The sequence below is a fragment of the Cucurbita pepo genome, chromosome 10, assembly GCF_057944985.1.
Source record: "Cucurbita pepo subsp. pepo isolate OVF chromosome 10, ASM5794498v1, whole genome shotgun sequence".
NCBI lineage: Eukaryota > Viridiplantae > Streptophyta > Magnoliopsida > Cucurbitales > Cucurbitaceae > Cucurbita > Cucurbita pepo.
The window spans coordinates 11,096,103-11,107,543 of NC_141807.1; the positions used below are offsets into that span (position 1 = coordinate 11,096,103).

Sequence of the window (11,441 nt, forward strand, 5' to 3'; positions counted from 1 at the left end):
TACTACGTGCTGGGCTTATTTCCTAAGAAATTATAAGTTCCAAGCTTATGCATAGAGGCCCCTATTTCAATTTAGGTGAACCCCTTGGTCTCTAATAAATACTACGCTCTTATTTCCTAAGAACCCCTTGGTCTCTAATAAATACTACGCTCTTATTTCCTAAGAACCCCTTGGTCTCTAATAAATACTACGCTCTTATTTCCTAAGAACCCCTTGGTCTCTAATAAATACTACGCTCTTATTTCCTAAGAACCCCTTGGTCTCTAATAAATACTACGCTCTTATTTCCTAAGAACCCCTTGGTCTCTAATAAATACTACGCTCTTATTTCCTAAGAACCCCTTGGTCTCTAATAAATACTACGCTCTTATTTCCTAAGAACCCCAGAACCCCTTGGTCTCTAATAAATACTACGCTCTTATTTCCTAAGAACCCCTTGGTCTCTAATAAATACTACGTTCTTATTTCCTAAGAACCCCTTGGTCTCTAATAAATACTACGCTCTTATTTCCTAAGAACCCCTTGTTCTCTAATAAATACTACGCTCTTATTTCCTAAGAACCCCTTGGTCTCTAATAAATACTACGCCTCTTATTTCCTAAGAACCCCTTGGTCTCTAATAAATACTACGCTCTTAGGAACCCCTTGGTCTCTAATAAATACTACGCTCTTATTTCCTAAGAACCCCTTGGTCTCTAATACCCTTGGTCTCTAATAAATACTACGCTCTTATTTCCTAAGAACCCGTTGGTCTCTAATAAATACTACGTTCTTATTTCCTAAGAAGTCTCTAATAAATACTACGTTCTTATTTCCTAAGAACCCCTTGGTCTCTAATAAATACTACGCTCTTATTTCCTAAGAACCCCTTGTTCTCTAATAAATACTACGCTCTTATTTCCTAAGAACCCCTTGGTCTCTAATAAATACTACGCCTCTTATTTCCTAAGAACCCCTTGGTCTCTAATAAATACTACGCTCTTAGGAACCCCTTGGTCTCTAATAAATACTACGCTCTTATTTCCTAAGAACCCCTTGGTCTCTAATACCCTTGGTCTCTAATAAATACTACGCTCTTATTTCCTAAGAACCCCTTGGTCTCTAATAAATACTACGCTCTTATTTCCTAAGAACCCCTTGGTCTCTAATAAATACTACGCTCTTATTTCCTAAGAACCCCTTGGTCTCTAATAAATACTACGCTCTTATTTCCTAAGAACCCCTTGGTCTCTAATAAATACTACGCTCTTATTTCCTAAGAACCCCTTGGTCTCTAATAAATACTACGCTCTTATTTCCTAAGAACCCCTTGGTCTCTAATAAATACTACGCTCTTATTTCCTAAGAACCCCTTGGTCTCTAATAAATACTACGCTCTTATTTCCTAAGAACCCCAGAACCCCTTGGTCTCTAATAAATACTACGCTCTTATTTCCTAAGAACCCGTTGGTCTCTAATAAATACTACGTTCTTATTTCCTAAGAACCCCTTGGTCTCTAATAAATACTACGCTCTTATTTCCTAAGAACCCCTTGGTCTCTAATAAATACTACGCTCTTATTTCCTAAGAACCCCTTGGTCTCTAATAAATACTACGTTCTTATTTCCTAAGAACCCCTTGGTCTCTAATAAATACTACGCTCTTATTTCCTAAGAACCCCTTGGTCTTTAATAAATACTACGCTCTTATTTCCTAAGAACCCCTTGGTCTCTAATAAATACTACGCTCTTATTTCCTAAGAACCCCAGAACCCCTTGGTCTCTAATAAATACTACGCTCTTATTTCCTAAGAACCCCAGAACCCCTTGGTCTCTAATAAATACTACGCTCTTATTTCCTAAGAACCCCATGGTCTCTAATAAATACTACGCTCTTATTTCCTAAGAACCCCTTGGTCTCTAATAAATACTACGCTCTTATTTCCTAAGAACCCCTTGGTCTCTAATAAATACTACGCTCTTATTTCCTAAGAACCCCTTGGTCTCTAATAAATACTACGCTCTTATTTCCTAAGAACCCCTTGGTCTCTAATAAATACTACGCTCTTATTTCCTAAGAACCCCTTGGTCTCTAATAAATACTACGCTCTTATTTCCTAAGAACCCCTTGGTCTCTAATAAATACTACGCTCTTATTTCCTAAGAACCCCTTGGTCTCTAATAAATACTACGCTCTTATTTCCTAAGAACCCCTTGGTCTCTAATAAATACTATGCTCTTATTTCCTAAGAACCCCTTGGTCTCTAATAAATACTACGCTCTTATTTCCTAAGAACCCCTTGGTCTCTAATAAATACTACGCTCTTATTTCCTAAGAACCCCTTGGTCTCTAATAAATACTACGCTCCCCTTGGTCTCTAATAAATACTACGCTCTTATTTCCTAAGAACCCCTTGGTCTCTAATAAATACTACGCTCTTATTTCCTAAGAACCCCTTGGTCTCTAATAAATACTACGCTCTTATTTCCTAAGAACCCCTTGGTCTCTAATAAATACTACGCTCTTATTTCCTAAGAACCCCTTGGTCTCTAATAAATACTACGCTCTTATTTCCTAAGAACCCCTTGGTCTCTAATAAATACTACGCTCTTATTTCCTAAGAACCCCTTGGTCTCTAATAAATACTACGCTCTTATTTCCTAAGAACCCCTTGGTCTCTAATAAATACTACGTGCTGGGCTTATTTCCTAAGAAATTATAAGTTCCAAGCTTATGCATAGAGGCCCCTATTTCAATTTAGGTGGGATGCTATGGTATATGTACCATGAGCTGCACCACGATTATGACAACGCCACCTATGCACTCATGGGAAGTGGTAATGGGCTTATTTCCTAAGAACTTATAAGTTCCAAGCTTATGCATCATAGAGGCCCCTATTTCTCTTTAGGTGGGATGCTGCACCACGATTATAACAACGCCACCTATGCACTCATGGGAAGTGGTAACTACGTTTTGTTTTAAAATGTCTTGTGTTGTCGTTCCTTATTCTGTGTTTTCACATCAAGGTCATTTCATAAAGGTCCTATCGGGAGTTGAACCCAGGTCGTTGGATTCAAAGTCCAAAGTGCTAACCACTACACCATAGAACCCCTTGTAAAAATTTATTTTGGAATGGTTTTCCTATTTTATGCCGATTCCACAAGAAGGGAGATCTTATCATGAGTCAAACTCAAGTTATTGGATTCAAAGTTCTAGAGCTGTTTTATCCAACTCGTTGTGATCTTGAGCACCTTTAGAGTGGTTGCAGAAGTAACCCTCCGGTGTTGATTGAAGCTCTTGGAGAACATGTAATTTTATATATTTCTTATAGTTAATTTATATATTGTTGTATATTACAAACAAATTGAAATAATACATTACATCCCCGTCTTTCTTTCTTCCGTGTAAAACTTAACATGAAAACTATATTATTTCAATATTCACTCGAGAAACAAGGGGTGAAAACTATATTATTTCAAACCCTCCATTATTGCTTCTACTTTGCGTGAAAATGCTTCCACTAAATCATGTTACTAACTAGTTGGTTTGGTTTGATTCAATTCTTGGGCCCACTAGATTGAATTGACGTAGCTCAATTAAACTCTTGATAATATAAAAATCATAAGTTTCTTAAATTAAGTTAACTTAAAAGTTTAACCCCTAATCTTTTTTAGAATGTTTGGCTTTGTGTCTAGTTGATCTCTAAATGCTTAGAAGTATCTAATAAGACTTCTATTTAAGGAACTTTTCACTATAAAAGATGTAAGACTTCAGGTTTATTATTAAGGAATTTCAAATGAGTGATTTGATATATCTCAGAGGACAAAATATTTATTTGTTTCAAATATCTTACGTTGACCATTCTTTTTTGTTAAGTATTTTGAATATTATCATTGTGAATTACTATTGGCATTAGATTGAATCTCATTAATAACAATATCCCAAAACTCAGGTAAAGATGACATCAAAATTAATACTTTAATTTCATTTTCAAATTTTATTTCCATTTAACTCAGTTGACTAATAATCATAATAATCACAGGTTCACAAATATTTACAACCTTAAAAGGTAAAATTATAAGGAGTACAAGAAAAAAGTGTTTAAAATAGTTTCAAAATATAGAAAAAAAAAATAGTAGGAATTGGTCAAAGTCAACATCCATTGATCACTTATGAAACAACACAACACAAATGAGGGTAACATTTTTTTATTTCTCTACGCCCTTTGGTTTATTGGCTTTACAAGATGGTTTATTGGCTTTACAAGATGGTTTATTGGCTTTACAAGATGGAGACATGAAGTTTTCTATGTTCTAAATAAATTTGGTTGATTGTTTTCTGGATAACATTGGTACCATCAAAACTTATTTATTTCTTTGAAATGTTTGAGTTTACAATTTACATATTTTTATTTTTCTACTTTGTCTGCTTGCATTTAGAAATGAAGCAAAATTAGTCTGAGTGTTTTAGGCAGATTGTTATAATTCTAATTTTTAACTAAAAAAAAAAAAAATAGTCTCGTTGTCACGCTTAAAACTACCCTAGAGGTATAAACGACCTATTATCCTTCCACCAATAGGAGCAATAGGCAACGTTACTATGTGAAACTAGTTTCATGTCATTTATTCAACAATAAGGGTGTTAGCATGCATTTGGAAATGAACCCATATTTAAAAAATTTATATAAAATAGAAAAGAATTGTTATCTCAAAGACAATGAGAAAACCAACGGTTCCTTCACCCAAGACCACCCATATTTAAAAAATTTATATAAAATAGAAAAGAATTGTTATCTCAAAGACAATGAGAAAACCAACGGTTCCTTCACCCAAGACCTATGGCCCGACTCCCAAGTCAAATGCTTTACCACTGAGCTATAGACCCATTTTGCATGATTTCAACCTGAGTGACCCCTTCTATAGAGTGTCAGTCTAAAAGTGGAAAAAGTGTCTCTCCAAAATAAAAGGGCCTAACCAAGTTCACAAACGGGTGACCGGTCAAATTCTCTACCACTGAGCCATGGATCCATTTTGTAGGATTTTAACCTTAGTGACCCCTTAGACATAGTGTCGGTCCAAAAAGTGTAACAAATTTCTATCCAAGATAGAAGGGCCTGTTAGGATCGCACAACAACGCACACGCTCGATCTAGATGAACACAAAGAACATGATAGAGAAAAGTGTAAGGTGTAAGGAAAACTCTGGCTAAAAGGTTTTTTCTATTGATGACTTCACGTATGTACAGTAAGAGAGAATTACAGAGAATAGAAAGTACTTTTCAAAGCTCTAGCGGAGCGGATATATGTATAGTTCAGTTTACTATATATAGGTTTACTAGATTTAACCATCTACTATATATAGCCATTTACTATATATAGCTTTACCCGATTTAACCATCTACTATATATAGCTATTTACCATATATAGGTTTACCGGATATAGTTTTACCAAATATAGCTGTACCAGATATAGCTTTACCAAATATAGCTTTATCGGATATAACCGTTGACCAAGCTATAATTAAGCTGCAGGCTCCATAACCTAACAATTCTCCCACTTGAAGACTGATCTAGTCAACCAAAAATTTCATTCTCAAACGAACATGAGCATCTTCATGGTCTTCATGGCACCATATCAATTGAGGCTTTGCACAACCTCAATATTCCAACATCAACACATTTTGTCAACATGTTTGTTGGATTCTTTGCACCCTCTATCTTCTCCAAACACATCACCATCTTTCATTAACCTACAAGTGAAATGGTATCGTCTTATGTGTTTTCTCTTTAAATGATAAACCGGGTTCCTTCGTCAACTGTATGACACTCTGACTATTTCTGTTAAGAATCTTCGTGCTGCTTCTTGCCCATTCTTCCAGATAGTCAGTCATCCATATCGTCTTCTTTCCAGCTTCAACTATTGCCACGTACTCCATCTCAGTACAACACATTTTTTAAGCCTAGACGTTCCATCATCCATGGCTTGCTCTTACTTGGTTGTATCCTCCAACTGTAGGGTCTCATCAAAGGGTTGTGGTTCCCTTTCATCAGCAACAGATAGTGTAATGAAGGTACATACATATCTGGTACTCTGATAGTACATGATGATCTTCTCAACACCAGTTCAGGTGTCAGTTACTCCACTACTGATTCCTCCGCAACAACCTCAGGAGTTTGTTGAGTATCTGCTACAAGATCACTTGGTGATTTTCTCCGCAACTCAACCTTAACTCCCACTTGCTTTGTTGTCTTGGAACCTTGCTCCACATCTGGTTCCTCAGTAGTAGTCTCAGGAGTTTCTTGAGTATCTGCTACAACATCACTAGGTGAGTTTCCCTGCAACTCAAGCTCAACTCCCACTGTCTTCGTGGTCTTGGATTCTTTCTCCACATATGGTTCCATTTCCAATCACACTTTCTTCAATTCTCTGGCGGTCCTTGTGAAGCTAACTCGTTTCTGCTTGCTCATAACGTAGTTCTCACAACGACCCACATCAACAGATTTCAGACTTTCTAAAACTCCTTTCGCAGCCAGCCTCTTCATTCCTTTCGCGCTCATAGGTTCAAGTCTATTGTGCTGTAGACTTGAATTTGAAGCACTCTCAGCAACAGCAGCTATGTTCATACACCCTGCAGTGGTGTATAAGGTTCTAGATTTTGAGCCATGTGCTACCACTGTAGCACCCTTCATAATTTTCCACGAACTCTTCCCTAACCTTGTTGCATAACTTGTGTTGTCCAACTGACCAATAGAGATCAGGTTCCTTTAGAGACCAGGAATATATCTAACATCCTTTAATGTCCACTGATTTCCTACTGGAGTTTTTATGCGGACATCTTCTTTTCCTTTAATCTCCAAATCTTTGTTGTCGGCAAGATACACCTTCTCGAAATTTCCAGACTTGAAATTTCAGAACAACTCTTTATTTGGAGACGAATGAAAAGATGCACCTGAATCCAAAATCCAGGATTCAGTCAAACTGTCCACGCTGAGGATTATAGAATCATCACATCTCCAGATTTGTGATTCTGCTTTCTCTTTGGTCTTGTACAACCTGTCTGAAAGTGACCTTTTTCTCCACAATTCCAACATGTTACGTTTGGTCTATTTGGAGATTTTTCTTGGTTCTTTGATTTTGATCGCCCTTTGTTTGGGCCCTTCGGTTTACTTCTTCCCCTTCGATCAACACTGAGAGCATTGCCTGATGAATCTCCAGTTTCCCGTTTGCGAATACTTTCGCTGAGAACTACATCTCAAATTTCACAAAACTTCAGTTTATAAGATCCTCGGGAACTGCTGATTGCGACAACAACAGTATCCCATGACTCGGGTAAGGATGACATCAAAATCAACGCTTTAATTTCATCTTCGAAATTAATTTCCACCAAACTCAGTTGACTCATGATCATATTGAATTCATTTATATGATCAGCAACAGGTCCACCTTCAGACATCTGTAGATTGAACAATCTCCACATCAAATACACCTTGTTCATAGCCGATGGTTTTTCATACATATTTGACAGCGTCTTCAATAGATCAAACGTTATCTTCTACTTGATAATGTTGAACGCCACGTTTTTGGATAGCGTCACCAGAATCAGCCCCAAGGCTTGTCGATCCTTGAGCTTCCACTGTTCCATGGTCATTGATTCCGGCTTCACTCCCAACAGAGGTTCGTGAAGATCTTTCTAGTACAGATAATCTTCAATCTGCATCATCCAGAAACCGAAATCGGATCCATCGAACTTCTCAATTCCAATCTTTGAACTTTCCATCTTCACAGATCGTGGTGAATTTCGCCTAGCTCTGATACCAGTTGTTGGGATCGCACAACAACGCAAACGCTCGATCTAGATGAACACAAAGAACAGGATAGAGAAAAGTGCAAGGAGAACTCTGGCTAAAAGGATTTTTCTATTGATGACTTCACGTATGTATAGTAAGAGAGAATTACCGAGAATAGAAAGTACTTTTCAAAGCTCTAGCGGATGGTATATATATATATATAGTTAAGTTTACTATATATAGGTTTACCAGATTTAACCATCTACTATATATAGCCATTTACTATATATAGCTTTACCCGATTTAACCATCTACTATATATATAGCTATTTATCATACATAGCTTTACCAGATATAGCTTTACAAAATATAGCTTTACCGGATATACCTTTACTAAATATAGCTTTACCGGATATAACCGTTGACCAAGCTATAAATGAGCAGCAGGCTCCATAACCTAACAGGGCTCAACTAGGTTTGAATTGATGACCTCTTGATCTGTAATCAAATGCTCTAACATTGAGCTATGGTCCAATTTTATATGATCTCAACCTTAGTGACCCCTTCTACAGATTATCGGTCCAAAAGTGACCCTATCGAATCGGCTATGGACCAATTTTATATAAATTGGTGGATTACCTATCGGTAATTAAACACAGGTCGTTAGATTCAAAGTCGAAAGTACTAACCACTACACCATAGAACCACTTGTTAAACATTATTTTGGCAGCGATTTTGATAAGCGCCACAACGCTGGATTTTGCAAAGCTAGAGGTCATAGTATCCTTAGATACTTTCACAAGGTGTTTTCAACTTCTTTTATAGGTAATTGAACTTTTGAGTCCATGTAAATGATTGGTTGGATTAGTATCAAGTTTAAGAAGACAGAGGAGAGAAGAGAGACTTTGTTAGAAATTCTCCCAGGTATTCCCCCAAGGTGTTTTCAACTTCTTTTATAGGTCGAATTTTAAAATTAAACCACAACAAAATTTACTTCTATCTAGCAAAATTATTTTTTAGTTTGAAACAAGATTATTCCCTTCTTTTTCTAAAATTAAATTTGACTCTCGAATAGATTTTAATAGTTTTGTTATTTAAATTTTCTTTAAAATTTTTGTACACAGAGTACAATGGAAATAATATATATATATATATATATTACTATTTTGTAATTTGTATGGTATTATTGGAGGCTTTTGAATGAAATATGATAATTGATTCTCTGTCCTCTTTGACAATTTTAGATACCTCCATATCCGATATTTGATGCGTCACGTTTCATTATGAGATCTGCCCTTGGGTCAATAAGACTTAAGCAGAGAGTTTATTTGACTAATGAATTTATTTTTTTGGGTAGTAGAGATATCCCTTATAAATCAAGACTTTGTATTATTTTGAAGACACTCATCAAGACATTTGTAAATGTGCCTGATATCTTGAAGGATATAAGACACGTAATTGAGAGAACCTAAATTTTTTTTTGAAGTTTACTTTTCTAGGATACGTCATCACCAAAGTTTGAGACAAAGACCATTGGATGGGTTTTAATAAGGCTCAAATAAATTTAAAATCCAAGAAAACGTATCTGAGTTTGATATTATTTGATTTTAGGTATGGACACAACTAGCTGATTTCTTTTGATTACATTAATGAATGTATGTAGATGTTTAAAGTGTTGATCTTAATGGTTTTAGAAAATATCAACACATCATCGATATAAACTATCGAATGTTTTTGAAAGGATTGAACATATCATTCATAATCTTCTGAAATTCGGATGGAGCGTTATTTAGCCTAAATGGCATGACGTTCCTCTCATATTTTCTAAATTGGACATTAAATGCTATTTTATATTTGTCCTTTTAGGAAACTAGAATTTTCCGAAATCACAATTTCATGTCGAATTTTATAAAAACATTTGACTCTAAATTATTTTTATCAAATCATTTTTGTTTTGGATTGGATATCTTATTTATTCTAAAACCTTATTCAAAGGTTTGTAGTTAATTACCAGTATCAGAATTTCTGGTTTCTTTTCACCATGTTGTTAACCTAAAATGCCAGACATGACCACATGCTCTTTGAAGACCTTATCAGCTTCCTCTGCAAAATATCACCTAAAATGTCACAATATTTAGTGTTCGATGCTTTTTGACATAACCCTAGGGTTCTATTTAAAGTGAACTTGTGATAATTTTTGTCAAATACCTAATACATTAAGATATAATATCTTATTTCAATAATATTAAAATGTCGTAGAATATCATAATATATGTTTAATTAATATGAATCTCATTCAAATTTCAAATATATATTTTTATTTAATGTTTATGATACACATCAATTATTTTAATATTTAATATTTAACATATCAAATACGTTAATATGTTTTGATATTATACTTCAAGACTATAGGAACTTGCTCAGAGGACCTGAGAGTTACGTTGGCCTACAATGCATCTCATGGACGATGCAAAACTATGGTGGCGCTTGAAGGTGAATTGTATAAAAAACTGGTCATGCACCAAAAAATCATGGGAAGACCATTAATGGAATTGAAGCAATCGACGCTCCCCTGTATGGGTTTCCAATCAAAGACCTAATGTTTGATGTTGACTCTTTTGAAGAAAGAGCCACATGATCAAACAACAAAAAAACGCGGCGGTATCTTTGAGAACTCTATCACACACAAAAAAAACGTGTCGAAGAGTTAGACATTACACAGAAGATTTAGCTTTCATCGAGGAGACTCGAGTTCGATTCTCGAAAATGAAATTTTATTTTCTTATTTCGTTTATTTTATAGTTTCATCTTTTGTCACCAATTATATTTAAACTTTACCTAGGTTTGAGAAGCACTATAATCGATAAGTTCAATAGTATCTTAAATTCAAAAGACTTTTATGAACTTGGTTTGAGAGGCACTATAATGGTCAAGTTCAATAGTATCTTAGATTAAAAGGACTTTTATAAACTTTGAACCTTTAATAGTGTTATGTCATAGATATTTAGTTCAATTTCAACAAGTAAGGTTGCGGTCATTCAAATGGTTAATGTGATAATGCGGTCATTTTCAAGGTCTCTTTTGTTGAACGCCATCATGGCTGAGATGACTGAGATGAGCACCAGATGTGAGTTTGACAAGGAGGGTCGTAGAGAACCACACCTCAAGCCAAGCTCATGTTGGGCTTAACAAACTGAAAATCCAAAAACACAAACCCTTAAATGGGAACCAGGATGCTAAGGAATTAAAAAGCTTTATTTTTGATGTAGAACAATACTTGAAGGTTACAGGAACTTGCTCATAGAACCTAAGAGTTACGTTGGCCACAATGCCTCTCATGGACGGTGGAGCTCGAAGGTGGATGATATAGAAAATGGGTCATGCACCATAAACTCATGGGAAGACCGTTGATGGAATGGATGCAATCGACGCTCCCCTTGATGGGTTGCCAATTAAAGACCTGACGTTTGATGTTGACTCTTTTGAAGAAAAAGCCACACGATCAAACACCTCGAAATGTCGCGGTAGCTCTAAGAACTCTATCATACGACTTGAGAGTTGAGGGCTACAGGAACTTTCTCATACGACCTGAGAGTTACGTTAGCCGCAATGCATCTCATGGACAATGCAAAACTATGGTAGTTCACGAAGGTGAATGGTATAAAAAATGGG

General features: G+C 35.7%; 1 non-coding gene across 1 annotated transcript; it reads right to left on the minus strand.

Annotated features, from left to right (window-relative positions):
* Positions 1-3,018: 3,018 nt before the first annotated feature.
* On the minus strand, positions 3,019-3,090 carry TRNAQ-UUG (transfer RNA glutamine (anticodon UUG)). Its single transcript has one exon. It is a non-coding gene; the product is annotated as a tRNA-Gln (tRNA).
* Positions 3,091-11,441: the final 8,351 nt, after the last annotated feature.